Source organism: Pleurodeles waltl, chromosome 1_1, assembly GCF_031143425.1.
Source record: "Pleurodeles waltl isolate 20211129_DDA chromosome 1_1, aPleWal1.hap1.20221129, whole genome shotgun sequence".
Taxonomy (NCBI): domain Eukaryota; kingdom Metazoa; phylum Chordata; class Amphibia; order Caudata; family Salamandridae; genus Pleurodeles; species Pleurodeles waltl.
In genome coordinates, this window is record NC_090436.1 from 187,827,649 (window position 1) to 187,846,696 (window position 19,048).

A 19,048-nucleotide genomic window follows, 5' to 3' on the forward strand; every position below is an offset into this window, starting at 1 on the left:
CAGGCTAGAAAACAAGATCTTAAATTTGAGAGCAAAACAAGACCAAACGACAAAAATCCAACATGTAGAACTCAAGATATGAATTTGTGAAGAATAAGCTGAAATTTAGTGCTTAAAAGCATAAAACGCCAACTGAGGCTATCTGGTCACGCTACACCCAGTTAAATCCAAATGTTCAGGCCGACTGCAATGGAGCGCGGGTCAGATACAGTCCCAGATAAGTCCCCCTGAAGTTTTACCTGCTCAAGAATTGAGCCAAGAGTCCTGTTTGCAGGGAAGAAGTTTGCCGGGATCAAGGAGACCATTGCTGGCGGTGGTCCACAGGTGCAAAAAGTTGGCTGAGCACCGCAGACGGGCAGACTGGAGCCTTGCGGTCGCAAGAGGTTATGCTTGCTGTGGGAAAATGCAAACTTGAAGCGGGTCACGCTGATTCTTTGGACAAGCGGCACAGTTCTGGAGCAAACGGGCCTGTTCGCTTTCACAAAGATCCCAAAAGCTTGATTTCAAGAGCCTGAAAACCACTTCCACGGACCCAGGACTGGAGAAGCGTCTCTTTGGGATCAGGAGCTTTTTGAAAGAGGGTCCAGGAGCTGTGGGTGATTAGTCTTTTGTGTCCCTCGACTTCAGTAGAACAGTCTTCCCCAGGTCAGGAGGGCAGCAAGTCAGCACAGCAGAAAAGCAGTTCTTCCAGAGCAGCAGTCCTTCTTCCCGGCAGAGCACCCACAGGTCCAGAAATGTACTGAGTAGGTAGGGTCAGAAATCCACTTCTTGAAATGGGGGAGACTTTAGAGAAGGGCTTTGAAGTGCACAGAGGTCCTCTCTCCCTTCCCTGTCTCAAGATTCACTACAAAGGGGTAAGCAGTGCTTTGAGTGGGGTCAGGACACAGCCTATTCAGGTGTACATGTGAGGCTGTGGCCAATACCTCCATCCCATCCTGCCCAGGGTGGCCCATCAGGATGCTGATGGCCCATCAGTCACACCTAAGCTCCCTCTGTCTGTGGCTGTCTAGAGGGAATATACAAAGACCACCTCTCACCCAACCCAAACATAGAATCAGAGACCAGCTGCAGGCACACAGGGTTAAGAGCAGGAAAATGCCAACTTTCTAAAAGTGGCATTTTCAAAATTGTAGCAATAAATACGACTTTACCATTAAAGACTATTTTTCATTATAATTCTGTAAGTACTAAACACGCCAGGTCAACCCTTTCCGATCAGGAATTACAGCTTACTAAATGTAAGAAGGAAACCCAAATGTTATCCTATGAGAAGGGTAGGCCTCACAGTAGTGGGAAACAAATTTGACAATTTTTTCCCACCATGACATGTAAAAACATAAAAGCTTAAAAGTATATGTCCTGCCTTTTAATTAAATAGCATACTGCCCTGTTTGCTACCTAGGGCCTATGTAGGGGTGACATATATGTAGTAAAAGGGGAGTTTAAGGCTTGGCAAAGGGTTTTAAATTCAGAGTCAAAACAGCAGTGTAACATTGGGGCCAGCCTGCAATGGCAGGCATTGGGCATGTTTTAAAGTGCTACTAAAGTGGGTGACACAAGCAGTGCTGCAGGCCCGCTAGTAGCATTTAATTTACAGGCCCTGGGCACCTGCAGTGCACTTTACTAGGGAAATGAACTATGCCAATTAGGTATATACCAATCAAACCATGTTTTAGAGAGAGAGCAGAAGCACTTTAACACTGGTTAGCAGTGGTAATCTGTACATAGTCCTAAAGTCATCACCAATGAATTCAGCAAAATGTGGAGGAGAAAAGGCAAAAGGTTTGGGGGTGACCCTGCAGAGAGGGCCATTTGAAATACAAAGTTTGCAAGGTATAGAGGTCTCTGGAGAGTATATTAATTTTTTACAATGTTACACCCGTATTTATACTTTTTTTAGCGCCGCATTTGCGCCGCTTTTTGACGCAAAACGGCGCAAACCTACAAAATACAGTGGTATTTTGCAAGTTTGCGCTGTTTTTGCGTCAAAAAACGACGCAAATGCGGCGCAAAAAAAGTATAAATACGGGCCTTAATGTATCCTACACTGACAGATAGAGGGGTCTCCACCTCTGTAGGTCTTCCAGGATATTGTGGAGGAGATCTGGCTATTTGACCTTGTTTCAGCCTTCCAGGTAGGAGGTTATGGTAACGCCAAGATTTCGGAGGGAGTGAGTGGGCCATTGGAAGGGTGCAAGGGATTTGAGGTGAGGGACCAAGTCCTCAGAGATGTAAAAATTAAAAGCTTGGGGTTGACCTTGAAACCCAGGACCCGTTGGAACTCTTCCAGTAGGGTGACCACTTCTGGTAGGGAGTTTGAGGTATTCATAAGAGTAAGGAGATTACTGGCAAAGAGGTTAACCTTATGTATGCAGTCTCCATAGGCAATCACTACAATCCCAGTTGGTGGGGCTGGCTAATGGTGCCATCATCAGGGCAAAGAAGGGGAGGAAAAGGGGGCAACCATGCCTGGTGCCTCTCTCAATCCTAATGGGAGTGGTTTGTAGGCCACCGAGGTGTATAAATGCTGTTGGGGATGCTGCCATTATCCTTTAAATGATTTTCAAATCCACTGTTTTCTTGGTCAGTATGTCCCTAAGGAATGCCTAACTGATCCTGTCAAAGGCATTCTTTCCATTCAACAATAGGAAAAGAGAAGGAAGATTACACCTTTGTGCCTTGTTAACCAGGTGGGCGGTATTGTCTCCGCCTTGGCGATTATGGAAGAAGCCAACTTGGTTGGGGTCAATCAGGCTCAGAAGTAGGGGCTCTAGTTGCTGCACAAAGACTTTGGTGCACAATTTGTCACCCATGTTCAATAAAGTAATGGGGCAGTAGGACTCACATTGGGTAGGATCTGTTCTCGGTTTAGGGATGAGCACAATTTCAGCTTCACACATCGTGGGGGCCATTTTTGTGTCCGAGGTAAAGGAAATTAATAGAGTGGTGAGTTGATTAAGAAACAGCAGCGTGAAAATCTTATAGAACATACCCAGTAGGGCATGTGGTCCCAGAGATTTCCCAGCTTCCACAGGCCCAAGGGCTTCTCGAATTTCTTCCGGTTTGACTGGGGCCTCCAGAGGTGTTATACCCTGGTGAGCAGGGTGCCCAATCACACTAGTGAAGGTAAGCCTGGATGTTAGTTGTGCATCATCACCCTGTTTATGTAAGGTTTGGTAAAACGCTTGGAACACCCTTTGTTTCTCCGTTTCCTTTGTTGCCCATGAGCCACCCCGAAACTTAATTTAAGAAAAAGAAGTCTTAGCCCGCTGGAGTCAAATATTACATGCCAAAAGTATCTCCACCATGTCTTCCATATTATAAAAGTGCTGATCTGCATAATTTTCCCTGTTTCCAGCTCGATGATTTCAGCCTTTACTATCTGCAAAGGAGAAAAGTGTGCTCATTCATAGCCTTCCTGCTCAGAAGTAAGAGCTTGGTGTTCCAGGAATCAAGGTAGCTCTTGTGCCTTTACGTAGCCCCAGAGCCGAGGACAGGTTGGGTGCGTTTGAGTGCAGAAAGGCCGTGGTGGAGCCACACTGCAAGAGATTGTGACCAATCCATTCCTGGATAAACTAAGGGGCATATTTATACTCCGTTTGCGCCAAATTTGCGTCGGTTTTTTCGACGCAAATTCGGCGCAAAACTAACGCCATATTTATACTTTGGCGTTAGACGCGTCTAGCGCCAAAGTATGAGGAATGAGCGTCATTTTTTTGCGTGAACGCCTTCCTTGCGTTAATGAGATGCAAGGTAGGCGTTCCCGTCTAAAAAAATGACTGCAACGCAAATGCGTCGTATTTATACTCCCGGGCAAAAATCACGCCCGGGAGTGGGCGGGGCAAAAAACCCCGCATTTGCGCCTCTTTTTAACGCCTGGGTCAGGGCAGGCGTTAAGGGACCTGTGGGCTCAAAATGAGCCCACAGCTGCCCTCCCATGCCCCCAGGGACCCCCCCTGCCACCCTTGCCCACCCCAGGAGGACACCCAAGGATGGAGGGACCCATCCCAGGGACATTCAGGTAAGTTCAGGTAAGTATAATTTTTTTTTTTTTTAATATTTTTTTGTGGCATAGGGGGGCCTGATTTGTGCCCCCCTACATGCCACAATGCCCAATGACCATGCCCAGGGGACATAAGTCCCCTGGGCATGGCCATTGGGCAAGGGGGCATGACTCCTGTCTTTACTAAGACAGGAGTCATGTAAATGGCGTCTGGGCGTCGTTAAAAATGGCACAAATCGGGTGGAGGCGATTTATTTGCCTCAACCTGACTTGCTCCATTTTAAGACGCCCTAATGCCATTTTTCCCTACGCCGGCGCTGCCTGGTGTACGTGGTTTTTTTCCACGCACACCAGGCAGCGCCGGTCTGCTAACGCCATTCAATAAATACGGCGCCCGCATGGCGCTTCAGAATGGCGTTAGCCGGCGCTAATCTTTTTGGCGCAAAACTGCGATAGCGCAGTTTTGCGTCAAAAAGTATAAATATGGCCCTAAATGCTTAATTTTATTTATTTTAACCTTAATTTCAAGGTGGTGTTAATTTACAACCTTGTCTCTGTTGTGTTCTATGAGAGGGTTTTGCAGTACCTGTGAGCAGTCATATGTGGTGCTTAACTTACTCCAAGGCTGGGCTGGATTACATTTACAACCGTCTTGTGATCTTTATGGCTGTAGAAGGGCAGTTTATGAATAGCGATGGGCTTACTCTTTATGTAGGAGGGTATTCTATTTTTGCATCCACCACCCTGAATCCTCCCATTTAGGTGTAAGCTGTCCCCATTTTCAACCCACTCCCCTCGTCCTTCCCACGTTTATTATTGAAATGTAGACATTCATGCACAGAGATCTCAGCATTTTATGCGAAGAGCTCTGCATAGGATAGGAGCGGAGATCTTGTGAAGGGTTGTGAAGTGCAAGAACAAAATGCCATTTGTGAATAGGCCCCTGTATTCATGATCATCACATTAATACTGTTAATGCTATAGAGCAGTGGTTCCCAACCTGTGGGCCGGGGACCCCTGGGGGTTCGCGAAGCCTCCTCAGGGGGTCCGCGACTGCTTAGAAAATTTAATAATATTAGGTTCCAACTATCAGTAATGACTCAGTGGTGGTCCCAGCATTCCAATAATGATTCAGTGGGGGTCCCCGGTCTCCAGTATTGATAAAATGGGGGTCCACAGAAGTCAAAAGGTTGGGAACCACTGCTATAGAGATATGTAATCTTACCTGTAAGATCCTTTATGGCATTTGTCATTGCATGTGTCACACTAAGGGTGGGGTCTTGAACATTGCACTAGGTGTGCATTCTGGTGGGATTGAAAAGCATCACATGACGTCTTGTGTGGCTGGGTTCTGGCACGGGGAAGGTGAAGAGGTAATGGAGGAAACTATATACCACAAATGTTTCTGATCCATGAAATTGAATCACTTTGTTAATTCTTTTAACGTTTTGGCCCGAGTTTAGCAGCGCAGGGTAAACAACGGATAGCAATCAGTTTATTAAGGCTTTTGATCTGAGATCCTGTTCCACATAAATAAGGATGCAGCTCGTGAACCGGCCTAACCAGTTTGTTAACCACATGTGGTTATAATCCGTATTTGGTTTATGAATAGTCGATTTGCGGTTTGTGACCGCGTTTTGTGTTTTTGTTAACTGCTGTGGTCTGTGAAATCTCTAACACTCCCTAAACCGGCATCAGCCTAAATTGACGAACTAAGACCCAATATCGGGACTTTACTCAATTTTTAAAGTTTTTCTTAGAGATTAAGGACATTTTCCAGCCCTCTGCCATGTATCCTCCCACACTGGGGTAATCGGTGATGACCTTTAACTTGTCTAGATTTGAGGAAGGCGAGAAGCCATTTTCAAAGGGGAGAAGCCATGTTCAGCCACATTGTGGTGACAAGTAGTAAACTTACCAAACTGATAGCGACTCAAAGAGAAAATGCACATTCTTACCTTAGCGAGTAATGAGTAATAGGAGCTGATTTCAAGAATACAGGCGGTATTTTGTTCGTATTTTCACCACTAGCAGGGAGAAGACACAGAAGGCAATTGATTCTGTGGCTAACATAATCGACGTCTAAAATTGTTATTTTCCAGCCACATAAGAGCACAGCCCGGTATGTTCCAACACTGAACAGGAATGATACGATGGCAATAGCATTTGAAACTGGTTCTTGACATGAATGGGGCACTTGGTTGTGTCAAGGTGTTTGCTGCACCTCCTTCAACAGACTTTCATAGGCTAAGCAGTATTCTGTTAAGCTCCTACAATCTCTCTTTAAAAAAAAACAAAAAAAACACTTTGTTCCACTGTGCATTAAGACACCATGGGGCATATTTATACTCCGTTTGCGCCGAATTTGCGTCGTTTTTTTCGACGCAAATTCGACGCAAAACTAACTCCATATTTATACTTTGGCGTTAGACGCGTCTAGCGCCAAAGTTCATGGAGTTAGCGTCATTTTTTGGCGTGAACACCTTCCTTGCGTTAATGATATGCAAGGTAGGCGTTCCTGTCTTAAAAAATGACTCCGATGCATATGCGTGGGATTTATACTCCCAGGCAAAAATCACGCCCGGGAGTGGGCGGGTCTAAAAAACCTGCATTAGCGCCGGATTTTAACGCCTGGGTCAGGGCAGGCGTTAAGGGACCTGTGGGCTCAGAATGAGCCCAGAGGTGCCCCCCCATACCCCCAGGGACACCCCCGTCACCCATGCCCACCCCAGGAGGACACCCAAGGCAGGAGGGACCCATCCCAGGGACATTAAGGTAAGTTCAGGTAAGTATTTTTTTTATTTTTTTTTGTGGCATAGGGGGGCCTGATTTGTGCCCCCCTACATGCCACTATGCCCAATGACCATGCCCAGGGGACAGAAGTCCCCTGGGCATGGCCATTGGGCAAGGGGGCATGACTCCTGTCTTTGCTAAGACAGGAGTCATTTAGACAGGAGTCATTTCAATGGGGGTTGGGAGTGAAAAAAAAATGGCGCAAATCGGGTTGAGGCGTTTTTTTTGCCTCAGCCCGACTTGCACCATTTGTGGACGCCCATATGCCATTTTCCCCCTACGCCGTCGAAAAAAACGACGCAAATTCGGCGCAAACGGAGTATAAATATGCCCCCAAGGCCCGTATTTATACTTTTTTTAGCGCCGCATTTGCACCGCTTTTTGACGCAAAACGGCGCAAACCTACAAAATACAATGGTATTTTGCAAGTTTGCGCCGTTTTTGCATCAAAAAACGACGCAAATGCGGCGCAAAAAAAGTATAAATACGGGCCCAAGGCCCACATTTATGGGCTTTGTGGTGCAGGACAGCTCAGCAAGTCACTTTGCTGCCCTGCATCACAGGGAAAGGGCAGGAATGAGCTGTCTTCATCCAATATGGTGCATTTCTGTCCTTCCCCTGCAATGGCGCCCTTTTAGCTGCCTAGCACCAACGCAGGCACCCTTGCACCAGGGTGTCCCTTACTGCACAAAAACAATCCTGAGAGGCTTTTTTCTATTTTATGTGTACTGCGGAATGCAGCACACATAGAAAGAGGAAAAAACGAGGAGAAATAAAGGTATTTCTCCTCGGTACACCTCAACTGTGGACTCTTAGGATTTTGGAACATTCCCAGGTTTTCCCAGGTTCACCAGGGTTGGTAAATATGGAAATGCATCAAAACACATGGGAGTTGCGTGGGAACATCCACGCAATACCCATGGAACACAGCCCTAGCGCAGAGTAAGGCAACACAGCGATTTTCTCTGCATTGCCTTACTCCATATTTTTGAAGACATTCAAAGCCCTGCTAAGTGGATTTGTCTGGCTTCAAAAATATGGCTTAGTGGTTTGCCCCATGCATGTTCGTGGTGCAAGTATGGCGCAAACCCCTCATTAATATGCCCCTAACTCCACATTGACATAGACATGTGGTGAGCTGCACAAAGAAAGAGGGCATCAGTTATGTGGTATATCAAACACAGTAGTCCGCCAGTAGAGTCGACCTACTGAAATTGGGAGCAGTGGCGCTTTTCATCTTTAGTTGCCCTGTCTGCTCAAAAAGGGACTGTCATGCCAAGATTCTGCAAGGCCAAGGTGTGCAATTAGGGAGGTAAGAAAAAAGGGAAAAAGCTGAACAGAGTTCGAGGCACAGTGTGCAGGGGTAACCAAAGAGCAAGGGGAGGGGGAAAGCAGAAGAGAGGAGGAAAATATACCAGTCTCGCTCATTCTCATGCATTAAAGTTCTAAGTAGGATTCATACCAGGCACAGTGCTGAGAAAGAATGCACTTTAAGAAATGGATGTTTCCCTGGGCCTTAGAGAGAATGTATCTACGAAATTCAGTATTGCTGACCATGAGGTACTGTCACCTATTCTTGCTGCACACATGAACTGAGATAGGAATCTCCATGACAGGTTTTCACACTGGATTCACTTAGCAGATTCTAATGAGTTTGATGAAGTTATCGGGCCTGTACACCGCGTAAGGTGTCACAGATATCACCAACCATTTTTCACATGTATGTGGAACGGCTGGAGCATCCTGTGACCAGCATTGGTGTCTACCTTCATTATGTAATAGCCAACCCACAGTTACATCTGTGTCATCTCAAGAGTTGCCTCAGGAATGAAGGTTTGAATTAAGGCTAATTGAATGGAGTTCAGTCATATAGAATCAGAGAACCAGATTTACTAATGGTTTGCTCCGGTGCAAAGTGTTGCAAAGGTATTTACTGTTGTGGAGACTGTAATGTACCTGCATGATGTACAGTCACGACCCCAGGCCTACGTGATGGCAGCATATCATGTTAGTGAATTATAAAAGATCTTTTTACTTGTGAGACATGAATTCACGACTCAAGCCCATTCATCTAAAAAGTTTCATTGCTCACAAGGAACGCCAGCATCCTGCGCGTTGTACATGTGTATGTGTGCCAGTGATTAATTTTAGCCAGTGGTTTCCAGTGCTCAGCACCAGCACTTAATTGTCAACATCGACACTTATGACAGTCTGCCACATGGTGGGACTGTTTGTCTAAATTAGAAATTAACACATTAAAAGTTGTTTATTAATTCAATATACATACAAAATTACGAATACTTGCGGCCCAAGCAATTCTTATAGCTTTGGGGACCTGGAATAGTCTGGATTGTTACACTTGTAAGGTGTGATGGTTAGTAGCTGAGTTGGTTCTGTCACTGGCAGTGCAGGCAGGGGCAGTGGGTGGTATAGCTGCAGTGGCCTCCTGACAAGGAGACTGGTACTTATGTTTTTTTTTCCAAATTAAGCACTGCCTCAGAGTATTCAGGGACCACCAAGCAGCCAAGGGTTGGTGTCACACTAACAGCCAACTCCCTAGAGGCGATGGAACATTGCCTGGAGTGCGATCTGAATAAGCAATTACTGGACTGTCCTGCATGCCACTACATCCTGTCTGTGAGCCAGGGAATGAAGCACCAACCGTGCAGGAGAAGCTGCTCATGGATGGCAGTGCTGCATTTGATCCTGGCAAAGAGTCCTTCCAACAGAGACTTGCTACGCAAGGGTGCTGATGAAACTGAGGTACTACAGGACCGAACAGTGTAATCTTCATCACGTATCCCCCTCATAGCTACCAAGGCACCTGCAGCTGTGTGCCGGAGTGGTATGCCCAACAGGAGCTGGAATAAGGCCCATGTGCCCAGGGGTGTGGAATTTTATAAAATATCTACTAGTCCATGGGACAGGTTGCTTCATGAATCTACTTGTCCTGTAAGAAAATCCACTTGTCCCATTGGTGCCATGTAGTGGGGCAACAAATTATGGCAGCAATCTCATTATATAAGTGCTCAGATAATAGCCTCTCTGATTATGCCATGGCTCATACTATTGTAGGGGTTGAATACTAGCAATTTCCTTATTTTGCACCTTTCAGCAGTGCTACGTACTGGGGCTCTACTTATAACTGTATAAACCTATTAACTTGCATGTTTTATGGGTTTTCACCAGCTCTTCTTTAATCTTTTCCCATACTGAGAAAGGTTAACAATGTATTCCTGATGTGGGCAGAAGTAAAACTTTGCTCAGGTTTGGAAAAATGTGGTTGGAGGGAAAGTGAACCTGTAAACGCTACACAGATTTTCGCATGAGTAAATCTACACATGTGTATTTGCTTATGATAATATGTAGGTCCCAAATATTTTCTAGAAGTGCGATATCCTAGCCTATGTCTGTAAATTGTTGTGAAATCATGAAAGTTGTAAATCTGCACTAATGAAAGGACATATACCATGGTTGCACTTCTGTGATTTCTTTTACAAATTGGGCACTAATTGGTTATCCAAGACCTTTTGTTTTTATTAAAATTCTTTCTCTCTATATATATTTTTCAACTGGCTTTATTGTGAGTGGTAGCATTCTCCTCCTTCCCAAGGAGCATATTGGGACATAAAATAATTGTATTCAGTTCTAGGAACTACTGTGGTAATGTGTGCTTTTTGAAACCAATGTATTTTTAATTTTTTTGCCAATGTTTGTTAAGATGGTGAGGGCCAGGCAACCCCCACAACAATGATGTTTTAGAAACACCATGTCAAAACAAGACACATGTTAACAAAACCAAAAGGCTGACCACCAGTGTCAGACTTATTGGCTTTGCCAATGCTTACTAATGTTCATGTTTCACATAATCTTGTTGAAACTGGTTACACTGATTTTTCCATTAAGAATATTTTTTGGAAATACCAGCATGCATCAACACATTTTACTAAATGGTGCTTCAAAGCAATGGTACTTAACATTTTACAGTAGTTTAGCATAAAGTTTTCTTCCTAGGTGCACTTTTAATGAGCATTTCATTTTGAAAGCAAAGAATCACTTTTGCTTTCAAGCTTATGCAAATATTTGCATCTACCCAAAGAGCAATCTGGGAGCATTATAGTAACCTCTAATTGTTAAACTTTGCAAACGTATCTACACATTTTTATGCTTGAACCATTGTAAATAGTGCAGGGCACTCTTAGAACATTTTCTTAAGATTGCTCACCCTAATAATAAAGGCTTTGCAATAATAAACCATGAATACAAGTTCGAACAGCATTAACATATGAACACAAATACTACCTTAACTGCAGACAATGCCATTTTCTGATCCATACTGTAAACTTGCAGCCAAAGGGCTGGTGCTGCAGATGGTTGGGCCTAATTGTCCAAGGACAAAATAAACATGAAACATGTTGTTCAGACCCCAAATAATATGTTCTGGGCATCATAGGAATTCCACCCCCCTGGTGCCCCCAATTAGACTGCATGACTGCAACACTGTCCAAGTGTGCCACTGGGCCAGGACGAGTCCAGAAGTGCAAGTGACCAGAGAGTTGCCCCTGGGTGTCTCATGAAGAATCAAGGTTGTCGCCTCAAGGTACTGTGTGCCAAATATGGTGACAGGCATCCCTAGCACTGAAAAATCATCTTCTGTGGCCATCACCCTCAAGAAAAAGTGGTAAGTACTCACCAGTCTGTCAGAATGAGCTGCTCCATGAGTCATGTATCTACTGAAGTGTCCTTGTGAGCTGCAACCCACTGCTAGATGTCTAGAAGGGATCCACTGACAGAAACCTCTGCTCCTGTTGTGACCCTCCAGCACTCTGGAAGACTACTGAGTTCCACTGCAACTAGTGAGATCCGCTGCCGCAGGGGGGGTTGGATGCGGTCCGGCACTCGTACTACAATGTGGATAAGAGACTACTTTGGCCAAAGAGAGTTAGGCCCTCATTACGACTTTGGCAGTCAATTCCATTGACTGCCAAAGCCAAACCCGCGGTTCAAATGACAGTGCTAGTGGTCAGCAGACCGCCATATTACGAGTGGTGGCTGCTCACCACCATTTTTGAGGCAGAGGACAGCCATCATTCTTTCTGGTGGTTGGTGGTGCAGAGGCTGTTCCCTCTTTGGCACCGCCACGCCAGCATGACTCCGCCCTCCATATTACAAGTTATAATATGGCTCGGCAGTGTCCTGCTGGCGTGGTGGTGGTGGAGAAGGAAGACCACCAGGACCCATCCCCTCCCGGACGTCCTCCTTGATGGAAGAGGTAAGTGGGCATCCGAAAGGGAGGGGAGGAGGTCTGTGGTGTGTTTGGGTGCGTGTGTGTGTTTGCGGAGGGGGTGCTGAATGCGTGCATGTCTGCGAGGGTATGCGTTTGTGTGTGTGCGTGTATGTGCACGTATATGGCTGTATGGATGAATGCGAGTGATTGGGTGTGTCTGAGTGCATGGGTGTGTATGTGAATGCATGTGTGAGTGAAGGGGTGGGGGCGTGCCTGTGAGTGTATGGATGGGTAGGGGTGTGTGTGCATGTGTGGTGACGTGTGTGTGTGTGCTGGCGACAGGAATGAAGATTCCTGTCCCTGGGTGTGTGACCACCAGGCTTTTCGTGGCGGGGTGACTGCCACGGAAAGCCTGGCGGTGTGCAACCTCGTAATCCGGATGGCGGCCTGAGGCCTGCCGCCGGATTGGAGGAGGTCACCACCGGCCGCCGGCGCTGCAACCGCACCGGCGGGCAAGGCGGAGTTGTGAAGGTCTAGCTTCAGCCAAACCCCACAGCTCGTAATATGGCGGTCTTCACCACCGGTGAGTCAGACTCATAATGAGGACCTTAGTGTTAAGACCACACAAGGCTGCACCTATAGACCTTACCTCAAACTTTGAATCATTGATGCATGCAGTATTAGTAACACTGGAAGGTGGCAAACAATAGGCCTAATTACAATCCACACTTATAATGGGTCATTAGTGGCAGAGGCTCAGCTATGCTCTGGGTGGTTACTGATCATGCCTGCCTCAAGAACCTCTGCTATGCTTAAACTATTGGTGCACCTGCCACCATTGTAAGGGTGACTAGGAAGGGGTGGGGGGACAGCAGCACCACTCATACTCCTTTAACGGCTGACAAGGTGGCTTGGATGGAAGGTATTCGATAACACTGTTGTGACCCAATTCAACCATTTACCTATCCAGTTGGGCAATAGCTTTGCCCACGTCATGCTGACTCTGTAGAGCCGTCTTCACTCACTTTCTTTTTCTTCCTGGTGCTCCTATCATACGTAGAACTGATGGGCTTTCAGAAGCATCTGCACATCCACACCGCTCCTGCTGCAACACTGAGCAGCACACTCTTCTTTCTCCTTTCATATTGTAGAGGAAAAGGAAGCAGACCTGTTCACACGCTGTTCTTCAACAGCCATTAGCAAATAAAACTTGTTCTCGATCAATTAGCACAGTTCAGCCTGAATCACCAAGCCAGGTCCCTTCCAGACAAGAGTGCAAGCAACCGCAGACCTAGTTTGATCAAGGATCTAGAACACAGTCTTGCATCTATCAGGATGGCCTCACCGTGCTCCAATCTAGGAAAGAGGTGAAAGCACACCTTTTTAATGAACACAACTCTTACATTGTAGCATCTATATACACATACAGTGACACCTTGACTTTGTTTTTGCCTCTGAGGCCATACAGCATTCTGCTGCCTTCTGAGTAGGTTCTCGCTATACAAATACTACACACATACATGTAGATCGGGGGCTTCCACCCTCTTCTGTAATAAACGTTACTTCATTTCAGTGAAAATCATCCCGCTCTACTGATGCTATTTGTATAGTAAAAGTTACCACGTCACACAAGATTACATTAGTGGCACCAAATGCAAGATTACTAGTAGTGATTACCTAAATGCTTCAGGCAGAGTTGCCAGCAGTAATGTAAAAACAACTTTATTGATGTGGTATGCCTATACATAGGTAAAACAACACAGATAGAGCTACAATGTCCCTGGCACTACTGTAATAATATTAATAATACATCTCCAAAGCTATGTGATTTATCACGCATATACCACCCTTAAATATATTTCGGAACTTGACCGTTTTTCTTCAAAACATTAACTTATGAGAAAATGCATTTATTTTAGTTTTGAATATACACTTTTCAGATTTATGATACATATACTGATTAAACCAAGCAGAAACTTCTAATTTGGTAGGCTGGGCAACACAAAGGAGAGCTACTTACAGGTAGCCAGCGAGCTACCATTAAGTAGCTTACAAGCTACTCGTTGGAGAAGTCTGATGTAGACCATGATCCATGAAGGTATGCACATTTGGCTTTTGAAATCTTCACTAACAAGACAGTATTAATCAAATGGCTTTTGCTGTGATCTGTGTAATGTTTAGGAAATTCTGGCATAGCCTGTTCAGTCAGAGAGATCCTTAACAATGTGAATTTTGCAAACACAGGAGATCTTACACAGCCTTCCTGCAATGAGAAATGTAAGATCTCAACAGCCAGATATGAATTCTACAGGGACTGCATCCTACTGCAAAGGCCTGAGGGGATGTTCACAGGATGGAACTGGAACAGTGGCACTGGAAGTAGGGATGCTGACTGTGCTCTTCAACAGCCATTAGCAAATAAAACTTGTTCTCGACCAATTAGCACAGTTCAGCCTGAATCACCAAGCCAGGTTCCTTCCAGACTGAGTGCAAGCAACCGCAGACCTAGTTTGATCAAGGAACTAAAACACAGTCTTGCATCTATCAGGATGGCCTCACCGTGCTCCAATCTAGGAAAGAGGTGAAAGCACACCTTTTTAATGAACACAACTCTTACATTGTAGCATCTATATACACATACAGTGACAACTTGACTTTGTTTTTGCGTCTGAGGCCATACAGCATTCTGCTGCCTTCTGAGTAGGTTCTCGCTATACAAATACTACACACATACATGTAGATCAGGGGTTTCCACCCTCTTCTGTAATAAACGTTACTTCATTTCAGTGAAAATCATCCCACTCTACTGATGCTATTTGTATAGTAAAAGTTACCACGTCACACAAGATTAATTAGTGACACCAAATGCAAGATTACCAGCAGTGATTACCTAAATGCTTCAGGCAGAGTTGCCAGCAGTAATGTAAAAACACCTTTATTGATGTGGTATGCCTCTACATAGGTAAAACAACACAGATACAGCTACAATGCCCCTGGCACTACAGTAATAATATTAATAATACATCTCCAAAGCTACGTGATTTATCACGCACATACCACTCTTAAATATATTTCGGAACTTGACCGTTTTTCTTCAAAACATTAACTTATGAGAAAATGCATTTATTTTAGTTTCGAATATACACTTTTCAGGTTTATAATACATATACTGATTAAACCAAGCAGAAACTTCTAATTTGGTAGGCTGGGCAACACAAAGGAGAGCTACTTACAGGTAGCCAGAGAGCTACCATTAAGTAGCTTACAAGCTACTTGTTGGAGAAGTCTGATGTAGACCATGATCCATGAAGGTATGCACATTGGCTTTTGAAATCTTCACTAACAAGACCGTATTAATCAAATGGCTTTTGCTGTGATCTGTGTAATGTTTAGGAAATTCTGGCATAGCCTGTTCAGTCAGAGAGATCCTTAACAATGTGAATTTTGCAAACACAGGAGATCTTACACAGCCTTCCTGTAATGAGAAATGTAAGATCTCAACAGACAGATATGAATTCTGCAGGGACTGCATCCTACTGCAAAGGCCTGAGGGGATGTTCACAGGATGGAACTGGAACAGTGGCACTGGAAGTAGGGGTGCTGACTGTGCACTTAAATTCAATCTGTGTCATGACAGGCAACTTAGGGGCATATTTCTACTCTGTTTGCGCTGAATTTATGTCAAAAAAATTGACGCAAATTTGGCGCAAATCTTACACCATATTTATACTATGAGGCCCGACCCCGCAAACGTCAAAATTCCTCCATGTGCATCATTTTCTGGCTGCAGGAAACCGCCTTGAGGTATTGACATGCAAGGTAGGCGTTCCCATCCAAAAAATGACTTTAAGGCCTGTGCGCCTTATTTAAACTCCTGCGTCACTTTGATGCACAGGAGGGGGCGGGCCTTAAAAAAACGGCGTCCAGCCTGAAGTGTGCCGTTTTTTAACGCCTGGGTGAGGGCAGGCGTTAAGGGACCTGTGGGCTAATTTCCATGGTCTCGGACCATGGAAGCAGTCCACAGGTGCCCTTCCCTGCCCCCAGCGACACCCCCTGCAACCTCCACCCACCCCTGGAGGACACTTATGGATGGGGGGACCCATCCCAGGTAAGTACAGGTAAGTTGAGGTAAGTATTTCTTTTTTAAAGTGGCATAGGGGGACCTAACTTGGCCCCCCTACATGCCACTGTGTCCAATGGCCATGCCCAGGGGGCAGAAGTGCCCTGGGCATGGCCATTGGGCAGGGGGGCATGACTCCTGTCTTTGCTAAGACAGGAGTCATTTCAATGGTGGTTGTGTGTAAAAAAATGGCGCAAGTCCGGTTAGAGCAATGATTTTTTACTCTGACCTGACTTGCACCATTTTTGGACGCACAACCCCCATTTTTCCCTACGCCGGCGCTGCCTGGTTAGAGTCATTTATTTTTACTCTGATCAGCCTGCAGCGCCGGCTAACGTCAATCCATAAATAAGGAGCCCGCCTGGTGCGTTGGAATGGCGTTATCCGGGGGGAATTTTTTGACGCAAACCAGCACAGGCGCTGGTTTGCGTCAAAAAGTATAAATATGGGCCTTACTGTGACAAAGCTTTGTTAGTTATTTTTATGTGGAGCACTGTGTTTCCTATTCCTTTCCTTGACTGCATATTGCAGATATTTCAACTAATTACAGTCTTGCTGGGGTACAGCTGAAAGGAGAAGGCCACAGTATTCTAGCTGTCATGGCTCAAAGGTGTATGTGTGAGTCTAACCTATGTTTTGTTCTAGTAGGATACCCATCCTTTACAAAACACTATGCTTAGACTACTTTTAAACCATTTCAATCTCTGTATGTGTGCTGTACATTGCAGCACATGTGCAAATTAGGAAAGGGTTGGAGAAAATAAAGCTTTTTTCCTACTTGCCACCTGTCCCAGGAAGGCATATTTTTCACATAAAGTCTTGCCATATCTTCAAATGTTAGTAGATCGGGTTTTTCATTATAAAAATGGGTGATAGCGTGGGAACCCCCATAAGCCACCAATGAGATGCCCTCAACGCAATGTAGCACAGAGCGCTGCTGTGCCTCATTTGTAGACAACTTTGCAGTGCAAAACAAGTTCTACACTGGAAAATAAATTTCAAATCAACATTTTGTGTCACTTTGCATTAGTTCTGGTTCCCTCACAGTGGTGTAAAGTATTGATAAGTCTCACTCGTGGTAGTCCATCGTCATCCTTTTGCCCTATTGGTCATTCCTTGAAAAATAAGGCTCTCCTCTGTTTCTTCCCACCAAATTCTTTTCATAAGCATTCGATACCTGCCCCTCATAGCTACAATTATTTTCCTGTCCTTTTAAAGGTACATAGCCCTGCGCACCTGGGTCTTTATTTGTTTCACACTTTCTGTGACTACATTTATGACTTTCAGATTTTACACAGACTTCCTAAAACCATGACAGCTGACAATACTAAAAACAATCTCTTTTCGCAATCATTGTTTCCTCATCATATACACTTCCCTCACTTATTCATATGGTAACTCTCTCTGCCTCACCCTTATTTCAAAATCACCACTCTCTTCCTCTGTCTGAAATATCCACCTTGGACTAAGCCCTTGTCTATTTTGCACTCTAGATAACCTTATATCCCCATTATCCAGCACAAACACTCCAATGTCCAATCAAGCCCACTATCCCTTTATCCTATTCCATGGATCCACCTCTCTCCAGGACTTTGGTGCACTAAGGGCAATCTTCTCCCGCCATACATTTGCCAATGTCTACCCATCCAGTTAAAGAAACCATTTATCTGTGCCAGTCTCTTCCGGGACTTAATTACATCACATCATAAAACCCAACACACCTATCCCAAACTTTTCATCCGTTACTCTCCAACTCACAGTGCTACTGTTCAATCTAATATCTCAGTCAAGGACTTTGCTAAACCGCTTCACCTTCTTTCCAGTCATCCTGTGCCTTCCAACCCCTTCTGCCCTCAAATCATCAAACCTCTGGCCCTTTTTTCCCCGAATACTGTTCTATCTCCTTACCAACCCCTACTCTATAGTGAATATGTCTTTAACCACCAGTTTGTACATTCAATGTTTCAAACTCACTATGGTGCTCCTATTTCAGAAAAACAACAATAGCGGACCCACACCCTCCCTTCCAGCAAGTGCAGCCTGAATCTCTACTTCCTATAAACGTCTAACGTCCTGAACCACCTGATGTTTATTCTCTAATTATCCACTAACACTCTTAGCAATCATCTCCCTTAACTTTGCTAGCACAACCTTTGAGTGTTTCCCTTCCTGCCTCGCCACTCGTGTCTTTTCTGCCCTTTTCCAAACCTCTTTAAGCTAGTGATTTCTAGTGCATAGTCTTCTGCACTCTACTATTCCCACTTTGCCCATCCATCTCATCAGTCATAATGTAAAAGTAAGGAACTTCTTGAGCACAGAAATAGCTACAAGGCAGCAAAATACTTAATATGATGGGGTGCAAAATGAGAAGGGGTACCAGTGGAGGGTGGATATAGACCTGATTGAAGAATGTGAACAAAGGAAGGATTTCCTTTAGAACTAACAGCAAATTCCAAAAACTAGAACTCTTGTGACTTGATCAGCGTCTAGCATTATCATGAAGAGAAGAGGGAGGAATCGACCCAAATCAAAACATCCATTCATAAGTAAGCAATAGAATCACAGCCAGAAGAGATGCATCATTGCAAAGTCCTCAATAGAGGTGGCAGAGGAAATATCTATGGAATCATTTTTTAGAAGAGAGAAGTACAGTACCCAAGCCAACTTGCTGATCTTTCAACAGCTATTGCCTATTCCATACCAGGCATTCCCACTTGTTCTTGGGTCCTCCAACGATTCATTCACTTACAGCGAGGAAGCATCTAAGTCTGCATCTGACAAAGCAAAAGTACAAAGGAGGTTGGTGATCTTATGAACATCCATATTCACATCTTGTAAATGCAACATCCTTGACATTGTTCAAAGCCTGGCATGATGGAAAGGTTAATGTAAGGGGAAGGATGGG